Source organism: Pseudophryne corroboree, chromosome 3 (assembly GCF_028390025.1).
Source record: "Pseudophryne corroboree isolate aPseCor3 chromosome 3, aPseCor3.hap2, whole genome shotgun sequence".
NCBI classification, from domain to species: domain Eukaryota; kingdom Metazoa; phylum Chordata; class Amphibia; order Anura; family Myobatrachidae; genus Pseudophryne; species Pseudophryne corroboree.
The window spans coordinates 287309303-287324561 of NC_086446.1; the positions used below are offsets into that span (position 1 = coordinate 287309303).

General features: G+C 41.4%; 1 protein-coding gene across 8 annotated transcripts in view; it reads left to right on the forward strand.

Moving 5' to 3' along the window:
- The window catches only part of DIDO1 (death inducer-obliterator 1), a 197489-nt gene that overhangs the window by 161756 nt on the left and 20474 nt on the right, over window positions 1–15259 (forward strand). The window lies entirely within an intron of this gene.

Sequence of the window (15259 nt, forward strand, 5' to 3'; positions counted from 1 at the left end):
TGCACTTGCACTTACTGTACCTGATGGTCTGCATGGGTCATATTTCTGTGAACACACCCTTTATAGAACTTTGCTTATGTAAGAATGCCCCTTCCAAACCCTGTTCTATGTCACTGATCTTAAGGTTAGAGGTCTCCAAGAGGTGTCCTGATTTTACGTATGCGTATTCTGAACATGCACATTGCAAAAAAAAAAAAAAAAAATGCATGATGCTCTATGCAGACTGTTGTACTACTTGCACTGCATTGGTCCAATAGTGTGCAGAGGTATAGATTCTGCTGAACAGTAAGTTAAGGGATACTACATTATATTGAAATAATTAGGTCATCATCCTTCAAAACTTAATTATAGCATATGTGAATAAAGGATTTCTTTTCCAGAAATCCATATCTCCCAACATGACCCTCTCCAGGCAGGAGGGCCATAATGCTCTTTTCCTGGACTTTTACCGTATGATTGCCATCACCTGTGGTGAAACACCTTTCTTAGCCATTAACTTGTTCAACACAGGTGCCAACAATCATAAGTTAATAGAAAAGTCCAGAAATAGAGCATTGTGTCCCTCATGGAGAGGGTCATGTTGGAAGGTATGGAAATCTGTTGACCAAAAACTAGGAAGTTTTAAAAAGAAAACTGGGGGGGAAAAACAAAAACACCCATATCAAGAAAAGTCCCAAGAATGCCTCATAATTATTCTTAAACGGAATTAAGTGTTTTTGTTGTGTTTTATTTTATTTGGAAGACCTTTGCCGGTGGGAGTTTTTTTCTAACTCAACATTCCTCTTAAGCGGGGTAGACACTGGACGATATATCATCCAATTCGGCAGGTTGGACCGATTTTATATTGTGGACATCATCTAGTGTGTATGGACTATGTCGTGCTTAATGTCTTCTGGTTGGCCTGCAGTGAAAGTTGGGCAGAAGATATCTTGAACGATGCCTTGCTTCTGTATATGGCCACTGACTGCATATGAATCATTACATCAGTCATCCTGTTGGCTGACCACTTCATTGTCTAGTGTGTACCCAGCATTACCCTACATCAGGGCTTAACAATTTTTTTCTAATATCTAGGCTCCAGGATGAAAGTGTAGGAGCCGGACTACTGTACCACCCAAAACGTGAAATTCTCCCCACTTCAGTCACATTAATAATCAGTTACTACCCATGGGCAACCAACCCCCAAGGCCACACAACTAAGGAGCTACCCCCAGCAAACCACCCCCCGGGCAAACAATCTCCACCTTGCCCTGCGGCCACATCACGACTCCCTACGAAGCTGCAATCCACGACCATGCATAGACCCTCTTATCTAAGAGGTTTATGCAGCTGAAATTCGGAGACCGCAGACAGCCTGACTCATCTCATGCACTCCTATGCATGAAATGGCAGCTACAATATAGGTATGCCTAGTAATCTTCGCTGGGGCTGAAGAGGATTTGCTTCCTCCCTCCCTGCATAATCTAGTAGCCAGCCAACAAAATCTAGGGGCCATGGTGGCCTGGCCCCTGGGATTTGTTAAGCCCTGACCTACATATACCTGTAGTAGCAAACGGGGACAGTGTGCATGCAGCAAAAGTTTACATTTAATTTCTTTTATATCATAGTACTTTATGAAGAAAGTGAAGTTATTTCTTCACCATGTTCACAATCATGCTGGTTAGCATAGAACAGACACTTTTGGAATCACAAAATATAACTTGCATTCTTATGTAAAAACAATGAATTTTGGGACTGCTGGTTTCTGTAAAGAACACATGCCTGGAAACTGCAACACTAATCTGTAATAAACACTTGCAGCTCTGTTTTTTTTGTGGGTACTACAGGGATTTATCAATACTTGAAGATAGCTGCTCTGCAATTTACAGAAATGTCAAAACCCTTATAATTTTTCCAAAAAAGTAAAAATTTAACTCTTGAATCCAGTTTGATTTTGTGGTGGAAAATTTTCATCCGAGAACTTGTCCTGGCGTTTTCCATGAGCGAGTATGGTGAAGATTTACCTGTATCCAAGAGTGATCCTGGACCCTTGCAACCTGATCAATGACAAACCTGCAGCCAGACCCTGTGACTGTGTGCAGACTGCGTTTGGCAAAACATAATTGACATCAATATGCTAAGTAATAGCAAGGCTATAGAGAGAAATGGGTAATTCTAGTTAAGCATTTCCAAAGGCGTGCTTGTAATTATCGATAAAAACGCATAGGCCTCTTTGTTACCCATGAATTTGTCATCTGCTGTAGTTACCAAATAATGTCCTATTTTGCTATTCTACAGTTTAAACGTCACCACCACAGTGAGAGTTTGGCATGTTTTACCCATGGACTGTTGGTGATCAGTTTTAAAAGCATTTAAGTAAAATTAATACGGAATGTGTGCATTCTATGCTAATGCTTTTTTATTTGGCACCCTCATTTCCCATTACTAACGTAAAACCAAACGTTACACTATACCTATTTGGCCTATAGTGTAAATACAGCCCTTGACATAGTTTACCGATGTAATAATTTTATTTAAACAGTTTGCCCATTCAGGACTTCAATGTGTGGCAAAGTAATTTTGAGGATGTCACACATTTTAGATACTTCTAAGGTGTGTGTGTGTATGTATGTGTGTGTATATGTATGTATGTATATATATATATTTATTAGTTGCGGGTTTGCCCCGCGCCAACTAGTTTTTACAAAGAGTTCTGGCTTTACAGTGCTAGTAGGACACACTAAAGTTACAGTACGTCTGGGCATTCATAAATCGCATTATATAAAAGACAAGGCCAAATTTAAATACAAAATAAAAGTACTAATTAAGTACAAACATCTGTTGTCTTCCCCTTTTATAAGATCAAATGGCCATCCGCTTGCTTGTTGCAGACTACCGACATCAATGTAATGCTGTGAATACACTGCAGCAGCTAGACTACCCATATTAATAGTGTAGGAGGGCGAGATTCAGACGTATCCCACAAATCAGAAGTGACCACTGACTATCTTTAACATTTTGTCTTTTGCACCAGTGAACAGCTTGTGGAACAGCATGAAATGCATTTTTGTGAACGCACCCTTGCTGTACTTTACTCGCGCATACACCCCCCTTCCAAACTCTCTTTTGCCTCACTGATTGCACAGTCCTAAGCACAAAATGCATCCCTGCTGAAATAGGGATGTGTAAGAATTTCAGATGCGCAGGGGGGGAGAATGCAGTGTGGGGCCACAAATTTTGCTTCAAACCTTTTTCTGGAGCTCATAATATGTTCCTCCTGTAGTACGTTTCTGTCTTTTGAGCTGACAGTTATGATTTTATGGAATGGGCATAATAGTTTTTGAATGTGGTATTATGGATTGTAGGTGCAGATACTTGTGGGTTTTTTTCACTGGGGGGGGGGTATCCAATTACCTGCGGTCATTGACTGCGAGTAATTGCTTTGCAGGGGCTCATCAAGTTAGCCCCGATAAGACAGCGCGAGTCACAGTTTATCAGGGATTTTTTTCACCTGCCTCAGGCAGAAAAAACCATAATCCCCAAAACAGCCCCGTTTGCGCACCTGATGTTTTATCGTGGATAATTGGATACCACCCGTTGCTTAAAAGCAGTCCTGTAATTTGACATTAACACTTTCATAAAAGGGGTCAATTGAATAATCTGCCAGTTCAGGTAAAATAACCATTAAGTACAAGAGGGCATGTTTGAAAATACAACTAGTAGTTGAGTGGGTTTAACAGCCGGCGAATCAACCCAAGTTTTGCAACTGTTAATGTAGAACAAGCAGTGGTCTAAGCAATGGCAACACAGCAGGACTGAAATGGCCGCTATCTGTTCCTGCTGTTTCATGCAGACGAGGACCACCATCTTGAAAACCTGCGGTGTCATGGAGTGTGTTCTTACTGGAAACGTTGGATGCAGGAATATTAGAGCAGCATCTGAACATGGTTGCTGTTCAAGTACATACTGTACCTTTATGGAAGCATGATGTCTACCTTAAAATTTACTTCCTTTAGGTGATTGAACGTTGGCAGTGAATTAAATGCAGAGGCCTCCACCAAACCACAATCCCACGAACAATTTGTGGAATGAGATGTCAAGCTAATGCAATTAAAACTCCCTCATAATTTGCAACAACGTAGTCTTGCAGGAATTGATATTACCCCTCTGCCCTATGGTCTTGCTGAGCGCATATGTGCATTCAGTACAGACCACAATCTAAGAATGATGCTGAAGAAATGTGCCAATTTGTACCGCTTGTATTGTGACAGCCTCTGAACTGGCTATAGCTCCTTCCTGTGTATAAGCAGTGGTAGTGTGGCAGCATGAAATACTCAGAGGTTTGATCCAGTGGAAGCAATATTTAGTTGCCCCCATCAGAGAGACACTGAAAAGATATTAGTTTGTTAGGAGTCTAAGAGAAATTACTATTGGTTGCATGATCAAATAGTACTTTTGGTATTTATCTTGTATTCTCAGTTGGGATACAGGATAAGTTGCAGGCTGCTGGTTTTCAAAATGTTAAAGTGATGCCTTCATTAAACATTACTTTTAACTATATGGGGTATATTCAATTGCTGTAGAAACTGCCATCTTGATGGAAAGTCAGTCAGTTTTCGACCTATTCAATACCAGTCTTTTTTTATCCGACAAGTCTGAGACTTGTCAGAAAGTACGTGGATCGGCGGAATAGCTGCCGATCCGCGTGCCTCTATCGGAAACGGGGCCAAATCCGACAGGTTTTGGCCCCGTGTCCGACCATCTCAATCTGACTTTAAAAAAAGTCGGACGGAGATGAGGGTGCTGAGAGGAGGACACGGGGGAGAGCAGCAGCTACAGCTTAACAAGAGGATGGGGTATCGCCGCCGCTCACGACAGCGTCCACCCAGCTCCAGAAAGTGAGGTTCCGCTTGCTGGAGCCGTGTGGACGCTGCTGTGAGGTCTGGCGGCGGTACCCCATCCTGCGGCTACGCTGCTTTAGTCGCTGCTCTCCCCCGTCTCATCATTTTGGCACCCTCATCTCAATCTGGCTTTTTTTTTAAAGTCTGATTGAGATGGTCAGGAACGGGGCCAAAACCTGCCGGATTTGGCCGTTCATTTAATAGGTCCTGTCGGATCCATTCCGACAAATTCATGTCTGAATGGATCCGACTTTAATTAAATATACCCACCCCTATGTATGTTTAAGGTAGTCATCTATTTTTTGCGAGTAAAAGTTGCACTTTCAATGTTGTGAGTTGTAGTTATTGGTGTAGTTTATTGCAATCTAAGGCTTACCTCTGCAGTGCTTCCAAAGTTATTTAATAGTAATTATTTGTGTCTGGACTAGATCTACTGAGTGACTGGGCAAGTAACTGACAGCTGTGCCATCCATGTGTCACCAGTATATATGTGCATGTATGTATATTGTACAGTGCTAATATATAAGAGCTGCACAGTTATTTAGAAGGCATGAGACAGACTAATACAAAAGTAGAGAGGGGCTCACATACAGTATGTTTACGGCAGGGGTGGGGAACCTCAGGCCCGCAGAGCCACTTGATCCGGCCCGGCCAGGCTCACCTAGCCGGGCGCCCGTTGAAATTTTGTTACTAGTGGGCGCCTGGCTTCTTACCCTCAGTAGCAGCCGAAGGCAGGAGCTCACTCCTGAGCTCCGGCTCTGGCAGTGTGCGTGTGCTGCTGTGCGGTGTTATGGGAAGGGAGCGGCCAGGCGGAGGGCAACGGTCCAGAAGCAGGAGTGGGGCTGGTGAGTATTGTGGTTTTTTTTCTTTTAATGTGTGTGTGTGTGTGTGTGTGTGTGTGTGTGTGTGTGTGTGTGTGTGTGTGTGTGTGTATGTAAGCGTTGCTACTAGGGGGCATATCTAATGGGGCATAACAACTGACTGGTGGCATATCTAATGGTGCATGCTTACTGGGGGCATATCTACTGCGGCATAACAACTGACTGGGGGCATAACTACTGACTGGGGACATATCTACTGGGGGCAGGCTCATTTTTAAGTTGATAATTTTTGTATGGCCCCCGAAGGATTTTGTAAATATCCAAATGGCCCTTGGTTGAAAAAAGGTTTCCCACCCCCGGTTTACGGTTATGGGGAAAAAGCCTTTTTTTTCATACGTCCTAGAGGATGCTGGGGACACTTCAAGAACCATGGGGTATAGACGGGATTCACAGGAGACATGGGCGCTTTAAGACTTTCAAAGGGTGTGAACTGGCTCCTCCCTCTATGTCCCTCCTCCAGACTCCAGTTTAGAATCTGTGCCCAGGTAGACTGGGTGCACTCTGAGGAGCTCTACTGAGTTTTGCTGTACAGTTTATTGTTAAATCATAAGTAGGAGACAGCACGTTTATTTTCTGCCTGGAATGGTAATTGCCCATTAGTGTGCATTGTGTAGAAGGCAGTGCTATGTTTATACGACCTATATGTCTTTATTTAATTGAAAAAAACAACGTCCTTAGGGGTTGATTCAGATCTGATCGCTGCTGTGCGGTTTGACACAGTGGGCGATCAGGTCCTAACTGCGCACGCGCTCCGGACAACAACTGGCATTGCCGTTCAGCGACGGGATGGTGCGAAAAATCCATTTGCGCGGGCATTCGCAAGGTGATTGACAGGAGGAGGCCGTTTGTGGGTGGCTACTGAGCGTTCATAGGGAGTGTCCTGAAAAACGCAGGCGTTACCAAGCGTTTCCAGGGAGTGTGTCTGATGTTGGTTCTGGCCCTCATCAGCCTCTTCTCATCGCACTTGAGTGAGTCCTGGGCTTCGCACAGACTGCACACACTTGTTTTTTGCAACTTGGCATACACATGCGATCGCACACTTGCACAGCGAATTTACACTCCCCCTGGAGGCGACGGCTATGTGATCGCAGGAAAGATGGGTAGTTCAGAAAATCTGTTTGCAGCTGTCTTCAACATCATTAAAAAAAAAGTCATACACTTAATTTATAAACTAGTTAAGCTGTGTGTGTGTGTGTGTAAGTAAAGTGCATGTAAACACGTGTGGTAATATAAATTTAATAAAGTGTTTGAATGCATTGGAAAGCCTGCAAAAGCTAGTAAAAAAAAAAAAAAAAACTGCATTATGGGGTTTTGCTAATGTTATAACTGATTGCGTCTGTTAGCTGGTGCCTGTCTGCAATTTTGTGCAACTGCTGCTACAAAGTCCTTCACTGGTGTACATCTGTTTGTATGAATGTGCAAGGACTCAGAGACCCACTGTCATAATCCGTCCGTGCTGTATTACCACCTGGTGCATCTTTATTAGTCGCGCCATCGAACCTTGCACCAGTCATATGGCAGGTGCAGATTTTCCATCTGTATGGCCTCCAAAGTGAGTCATTGAGCAAACATTTAAGCAACATACCCATGGGCGATTTCTGTGCATCTTAGCCACCACCAAGGAATGCCCAGCACTTATCCAAGACATTTCTGCTACTGTATGTATGCTTTGTTACATTTGCCCTCAGAGGTGTATTTAGGGATTTTCATGCATGCACAGTAGCAAATACTATGTGCACATCAGCAATGTATGCGGTTCTGAATTGGACACCTAATTACCATATATAATAGGGTTACTTTGTAGTGTTCTATGATATGAGATGGTGAAGACATTGGTGGGTTATCTTCTGTAAACTTTTTGGTTAACGCTGAAATTTGAACACCTAATACATTTTCTGCCGTGTTTCAACTAATACTGGTATGTCAAGGAATATATCAGCAACAATACATACATTTTTACATTATCCAATTTGTTTATTAAATACATTAATAACAATATTGCATTGTTTACAATCTAAAGAGTCCTTATTTTCAAGTACTTCGGAATGATGAACATGACCTGTTTGGCCGATTTACGTATCGTGGAAGTAACTTGGGGGCTAATTCTGAAATGTACGCAAACCGATGGTTTACATACACTGTGATGTTTACTGAACTGTCCTGTGTCGTCAGAAGCACTGCCCCCCTAAGCTGCAAGTGTTTGGTGTTGGACGGCGATGGAGAGCATTTCTGAAAACTGCAACATTGGACCTATTTTCTGAGAGTGGCGATGACTGTGTCTGTGTCTTCTGACTGACAATTACTGGCCTTGGCTACACAGCTGAGACGTCCATTCTGAGTAGCCTTAAGCTCACTTAGATGGGCGATTCCACGACCGATAGTTGTAAAGGTGATCCGATGCTGTGTTTTTGGATGCAGTACTCTGATCTGTGATGCAGACAGTGGGCGTTTTTGTCCTCAGACTCCTGCAGCATTAGCATATTTTTGTCACAGCAGCGATGCAAATAACTTCCATTTCTGAATCAGGCCCATGGTGTATGAAAGCATCCAGACCTGGTCAAGAAGTTAAGATGTTCAGACTACAAGTCAAAATGGGGGACAAATGTGACCAAAATAATTTTGACTGGAATGATTGTTGATTGCTAGATGACATGGTTTGAGTATCTCAGAAACTGCAGATCTGGGAAGAGTCTACTGAGAACAATGCAAAACAAAACCAAAAAAATGCATCCTGTGATCAGCAGTTCTGTGGGAAAAAGACACCTTTTAATTGAGAGCGGTCAGATGAATGACGAGACTGGTTCAAGCTGATAAAAAGGCAACTGCAACCCAGCCATGTGTTACAGCAGTGGTACGCAGAAGAGCATCATGGAATGCAAAGCACATAGAACTTTGACGTGGATAAGCTAGAGCAGCAGAAGGCCACACCAGCTTTCATTCCTGCCAAGTAAGAGCAGGAAACCTAGGTTGCAGCAGGTGTCACCAATTCAGAGTAGTTGACGATTGAAAAGAAAATGTCACTGATGACTTGGGGGCAGATGTATTAACCTGGAGAAGGCATAAGGAAGTGATAAACCATTGATATGTGCAGGGTGATAAAGGCACCAGCCAACCAGCTCCAATATGTAAATTAGTAGTTAGGATCTGATTGGCTGCTGCCTTTATCATCTTGCACATATCACTGGTTTATCACTTGCACATATCACTGGTTTATCACTTCCTTATGCCTTCTCCAGGTTAATACATCTGCCCCTTGATTGGAACATTCAGTTGGTAGGGTCACAATTAGGCATAAAAAAAAACACCATGAAGTCTTATGTGAACAATTCACGCTAGTGTTTTGTGGTTTAATTGCGTGGGGAATGTTTTCTTGGTACACATTAGGCCTCAATACTAATTAAGTATTAAGATGCCAAACCCTATCTGAGTGCTGCTGCTGACCATGTGCATCTCTTTTAGGCCACAGTGTAACCATCTTCTATTGGCTACACCTGGCAGAATAATGTGCCATGTAACTAGATGTGTCGTCTCAAGCTGAATCCACGAAAATGAGAATTAGTTCTGTGTTCTACAATGGCCTCACAGTCACTAGATCTCGATCCAGTAGAGAACTTTTTAAAGATGTTGCGGAACAAAAGATTTTCAGCATGATTCTTCAGTTGACACATCTGCAACCACTGTGGGATCCTATTGTGTCAACATGTACCTGAATCTTTTAAGTAATTTATACAGTACATTGTTTAATTTTTGCCTAATTTATATATAATATAGAGAGAGAGATGAACAAAAAACACAACTCCTTTGCGCTATAACTAAGCCGCACTTAGGATGGAACCCATTAGTGAAAACATATACAAATCAATATAAAGAAGTAGTATCGAAGTGTGCTAGTATATACAATACTGAATTCACTTCAGGACTGAAGATGTGGACCAATTGAAAGTACCAAGAGTCTTTGATGGTTGAATGGAGTCAGGACACCTGAAATGGACCCTCTCACCAGAAATATCACCCAAAAAGATAATCAGACATGGTTTTATTTGTGCAATGTGTTCTTTAAAACGTACATAAAATAAGTCTTACACCAATATTACAACAAGTATGTCGATGTACAGTAGATGTTAATATGGCTTACCCTCACCTTAACAAAAGGTGTGAGCTCTGAGACAATAGGAATACAGAGACACAGTATTGTAGAATGGTGAACCCTGCGCGTTTCGTCACGAGGACTTCTTCAGGGGTGTTATGACGATTTTACTTAAAAGATGATTGAGACCATCAGTCCCTCCGCTGAGGACTTTCACATTGTGGTACTTCCACTCATTGGCAGGGATGTATGTGCCTTTGAACGTCCCAATTTTATTTAAAAATGGCATCCACAAATGCCCTATGAAAATGAGAAAAACGCTCTCACTGGTGACCAATACATTCACTGAAAGATATACTGGACCCACATATATGTTCAGATTCCAAATAAATGTGTGTGTATGGATAACTTAGCCTGGTGATCCATGCACACACATTTATTTGGAATCTGAACATATAATATATGTGGGTATAGTATAACTGGGCTGAATGGTTCAAGCTGACCGACAGCAGTAACTCCAATAAGCATGTTTTACCACTGCTGTATGCAAGAGGATCTCTAGACATGCCTGACCTTTGTATGGTCTACAGAAGACAGTGCCAGGAGGTCAGCTTCTGTCCACTAAGAACATGAAGCTGAGACTACAGTGGGCACAGGCTCACCAACACAAGACATGAGGAGTGGAAAAACGATTAGGCTGATGAATCTCAATTTCTGCTGCCTCATACAGATGGCAGGGTCAGGATTTAGCGTAAACATTCATGGATAGATATTCAGACTGGTGGTGTAATGGTGTGGAATGATTTCTTGGAATACTTCCAGCCCCTAAATACAAATTGAACATTGTCTAAATACCACAGCCCACCTAAGTATTATTGCTGGCCATGTGCATCACTTTATGGCCACAGGCAATCTATCTTCTAATGGCTACTTCCAGCAGGATGATGTCCACCTGTCAAAAGCACACTTTTGGATAAATCTGGATTCTTTATCATGACAGTTATTTGTACTCCATTAGGTTTCACAGTCCGATCTCCGTCAAGTAGAGCACATTGGGATATGATGGAATGGTAGATTTGCAGCATGAATGTGCAGATGTCAAATCTGCATCACCTTGTGGTCATATGGAACAGAATATCTTGAATGTTTCCCCCACCTTATTGAATCCATGAATGATTATCTCCAAGCACAGCCTCCGGTAACGTCAGCGGTGACGTCACCAACCAGGCAATATGCCGGGTAGGGCCGCAAGTCTGAAGGGGTCTCAAGCCGGGTCGCACCTGGGAAGCACCCGTGTACACATTGATGTCTTGCGATTGATTGCGGGATGTATGGCTCTCATTTGACATAGTGACTTAACAGTTTAAATGTTTATTATTTGGTTTATACACTGAAAATACTCTTAATTCCTGTATGCTGGCTGCAGCAAAAGATGATGTCGACAGAAAAGCTAGAACATCATTCCATCTTAACACTTTGCCATCCTCCATGGCGGATCAGTTTTGCTAGTAAAAGATGTTTGGATAGCTTATATGACATGCAGAAGTTTATGTGCTGAATTAATAAAAGACCAAAGGGGTAATTCCAAGTTGATCGCAGCAGGAATTTTTTTTAGCAGTTGGGCAAAACCATGTGCACTGCAGGGGAGGCAGATCTAACATGTGCAGGGAGAGTTAGATTTGGGTGGGGTCTGTTCAATCTGCAATCTAATTTGCAGTGTAAAAATAAAGCAGCCAGTATTTACCCTGCACAGAAACAAAATAAACCCACCCAAATCTAACTCTTTCTGCACATGTTATATCTGCCTCCCCTGCAGTGCACATGGTTTTGCCCAATTGCTAAAAAAAAAATCCTGCTGCGATCAACTTGGAATTACCCCCCAAGCCAAATTTAGAAGTTTGACTTTTGCTATTTTTAAAGGCAGTGCTTCATAAATGTGCAGATATATAAGAAAATTTGCAGTGTATCTTTGCATGGAAGTCTGATTTTGCAAATCTAGAAGTGGTATTAAAGTGACACAGTGCATATATCATGGCACAGACATACAAAAATGTAAAATTAAAAGCTGATTATAAAAGATGTATTGCACAGACCCTTATTTTGTAAACATTAGCAGTAAACATTGAAGGATAGTCTTTGTGCAAATTAGTTAGCAAGGTGAGACTTCTGACTCATACCGTTCAGGGTATGTGGTGTGTGCCTTGATGTAAAAGGGTTCCAGCTGGGCAGCCCAGCACCACACCACACGCTTAGCCCAATTGCAGATGGAAACAGCAAAGACGGCAGTAGGAGTCCAAGAAGGTTGTGGGTCCCGCTCCAAGCACAACGCGTTTCGGATTGTTATCCTTTTTCAAGTGCATGCACACACCACATACCCTGAACGGTATGAGTCAGAAGTCTCACCTTGCTAACTAATTTGCACAAAGACTATCCTTCAATGTTTACTGCTAATGTTTACAAAATAAGGGTCTGTGCAATACATCTTTTATAATCAGCTTTTAATTTTACATTTTTGTATGTCTGTGCCATGATATATGCACTGTGTCACTTTAATATCATGGATGTTTTAGAATAAAACAATTGTCTTATTTGTCATAAACCAGACTGTTTTATGATTATTGTCACTTCCTTGGGAAAACCAGCGCACATCATAGATACCATTCTTCTTTTGTTCAAAATTTGGTACCCGACATATGGTGTTTGTATGTCCTCTGGCATTCTAAGTGTGCAGCTTTTTTTCCCCGAGTGCGCAAAAGTCCACCTTACCCATTTTTTCACAAATCTAGAAGTGGCCCAATTATTGTTAGCAAGGCATACACTTCTACAGAAGTGTATCAACTGCTGGACAGAAATCGCAAGATCTTCTGGATTGAGCATGTCCAAGATACTCTATTAATAACCAAAATGATCCTGTTATCTTTTATACAATATGTGAAAACAATGTTTATAGATTAGACCAGTGGTTCCCAAACTGTGTGCCGTGGCACCCTGGGGTGCCTCAGAACACTTGCAGGGGTGCCGTGGATTGGTGGTCCAGGACCAATCAAAATTATTTCTGGTTAATGTAATGAACAAAACCAGAGCTGGTGGCAGCCAATCATAACATATGTTGTCAAACAGAGTCAAATCTTGTTTCTCACCACATAATGTAACCTAAAGATGACCTATAAACTAAATTTTTGATTTAATATTTATTTAAAAATGTCTTGCTAAGAATTTTTTGGCCAAGGGGTGCCGTGAATAAAATTCTGATACTCTTGGGCGCCATAATTCCAAAAAGTTTGGGAACCACTGGATTAGACCATCACTAGCAGCCACAAGAATAAAATAACCAATGTTATATATAAGCTTGATCGAAGGGTTCAAATTTTTTATTTAGATGTAATAGTTGAATAAGGAAGTTAATAGTATTAAAAAAAACTATTAATCTAAAAATTCAAGTGAACCTCTTGACAGTCACACAATCCATTCAACTGATGAAATCGAAAGCTAAACTCCCAACGATTGTTATTCCCTGTGTAAATAATAATTTTCAAGAAATCTATTTAAATTAGGACATAGGTATACAATAAAAGTAAAAACTGTTTTATAGATTTCAAATCCGAAAAAATGTCAACACAAAAATAAATTTGAAAGCATCTTAAATATTTAGGCATATCGCAGGCTGTAGTTAGAACGTTAATGGGGAATTCAATTACTGCGGGGGAAAAAGGGCCAATTCTAGCCCGTTTTTCATCCGAGCCTCTCTGAAGTTCACGGATTCGTGTGTTAGCAGGGTCGCGGCACCCATTAACCCCTTAGTTATCAGATTTTTATTTATTTATTTTTTTTGCATCTTTTCAGACACGCACAATCCTGATCAGCTTTGCCGGCTGGCTCACTTTGAGGCTAATTGAATAGCCCCGCAGTAAATTACTGTGGCTAATTGAATCCCCCCAAGTGATTATTAAGTGACTATTTTTATATTTTAGGTCTCTTCAGTGATTTTGCCTATCCCCACAACTGGGCTATACACCAATATATTGTATTATAAGCATGTATTTACATTTTTTAATTAGGTGTAAGGAGACTTCATGGAGGAAAAATCATGTGACAATATGTGTCAATATTTACAACATTAACTCTACAGTAAAATGTAGCGTTAGTGTTCCTTTAAGTGTTTTTCAGGTTTTGTTAGGGTCTGTGAACTAACTGAAATAATGATTAGTTTCACAACTTTGAGCCTGATTCAGAGATGTACGCAATGACAATATTTATGCAGTTAAGTGATTATAGACTGACTGCATGAGTCGCAGCTGCATTGCGCATGCGCCAAGGTACCTTAGCAAAGTTGCTAGCAGTGAGGATGTATTTGCAAATGGATTGACAGTTAAGGGCAGTTTGGTGGAGGTAATGGGAGTGGCACCAAACTGCAGATGTGTCACAACCGGTTTCAGTGTGTGTCTCAGCCTACAGTTGCCATCCCATACGCAGAAAACATGGCGCCAGCGCCTCACTTCCCAAGGCCATACTGTGTGACCATAGAGTTATTCAGATGGTCAGTTTATTAAATTATCTGTGTATTTGTATGAAGTTGCTTGGCTCTGCAACCACCACCGCTGTGTGTGTGTGTGTGTGTATGTATGTATGTATGTATGTATGTATATATATATATATATATATATATACACGCACGCGCAGTTGCTTGGCACTGCGACCACTGCTGTGTGTGTGTGTGTATAAATATATATATATATATATATATATATAAATTATATATATATATATATATATAGAGAGAGAGAGAGATAAATATCAGGAGCACTCACCAGTCTTCATAAGCCTTTTTTATTAGTAACATCAGGAAATCAGCATAGGGGTATCAAAGTTTCGGTCCCAAGATCTTGACAAAGGTCCCCACATGGGACCGAAACGTTGATACCCCTATGCTGATTTCCTGATGTTACTAATAAAAAAAGGCTTATGAGGACTGGTGAGTGCTCCTGATATTTATCTCTATATTTGAATGGACTGGTCCAGGTGACACATGTCTATATGGATGCCATCCCAGCAGTTGATACACAAGGCTAGAGTGTGGACTGTACAAGAATATATATATATATATATATATATATTATATACAGATGCTTGGATCTGCGAGGCCGCTCAGTACATTTCAAGGCTGCTACAGCATTAGCATATTTTCATACATCCGCTGCATGCAGGATCACAGCTGTGAACTCACTAGTGTATAACCCTGAATTAGACCATTTGTCTTTAGTTGTGTATTGGTGCATTAAGCTACAGGCACCAAACAGTCTGTGCTCTTAAGTGCACCTGTTTTTTCTTAAAGGCAGTAGTCCCCTTCGCACACGGAAGCAGATATTTTGTAGGTTGCCTCAGTGATCTCACTGGCTGCATTCTCTGGAATA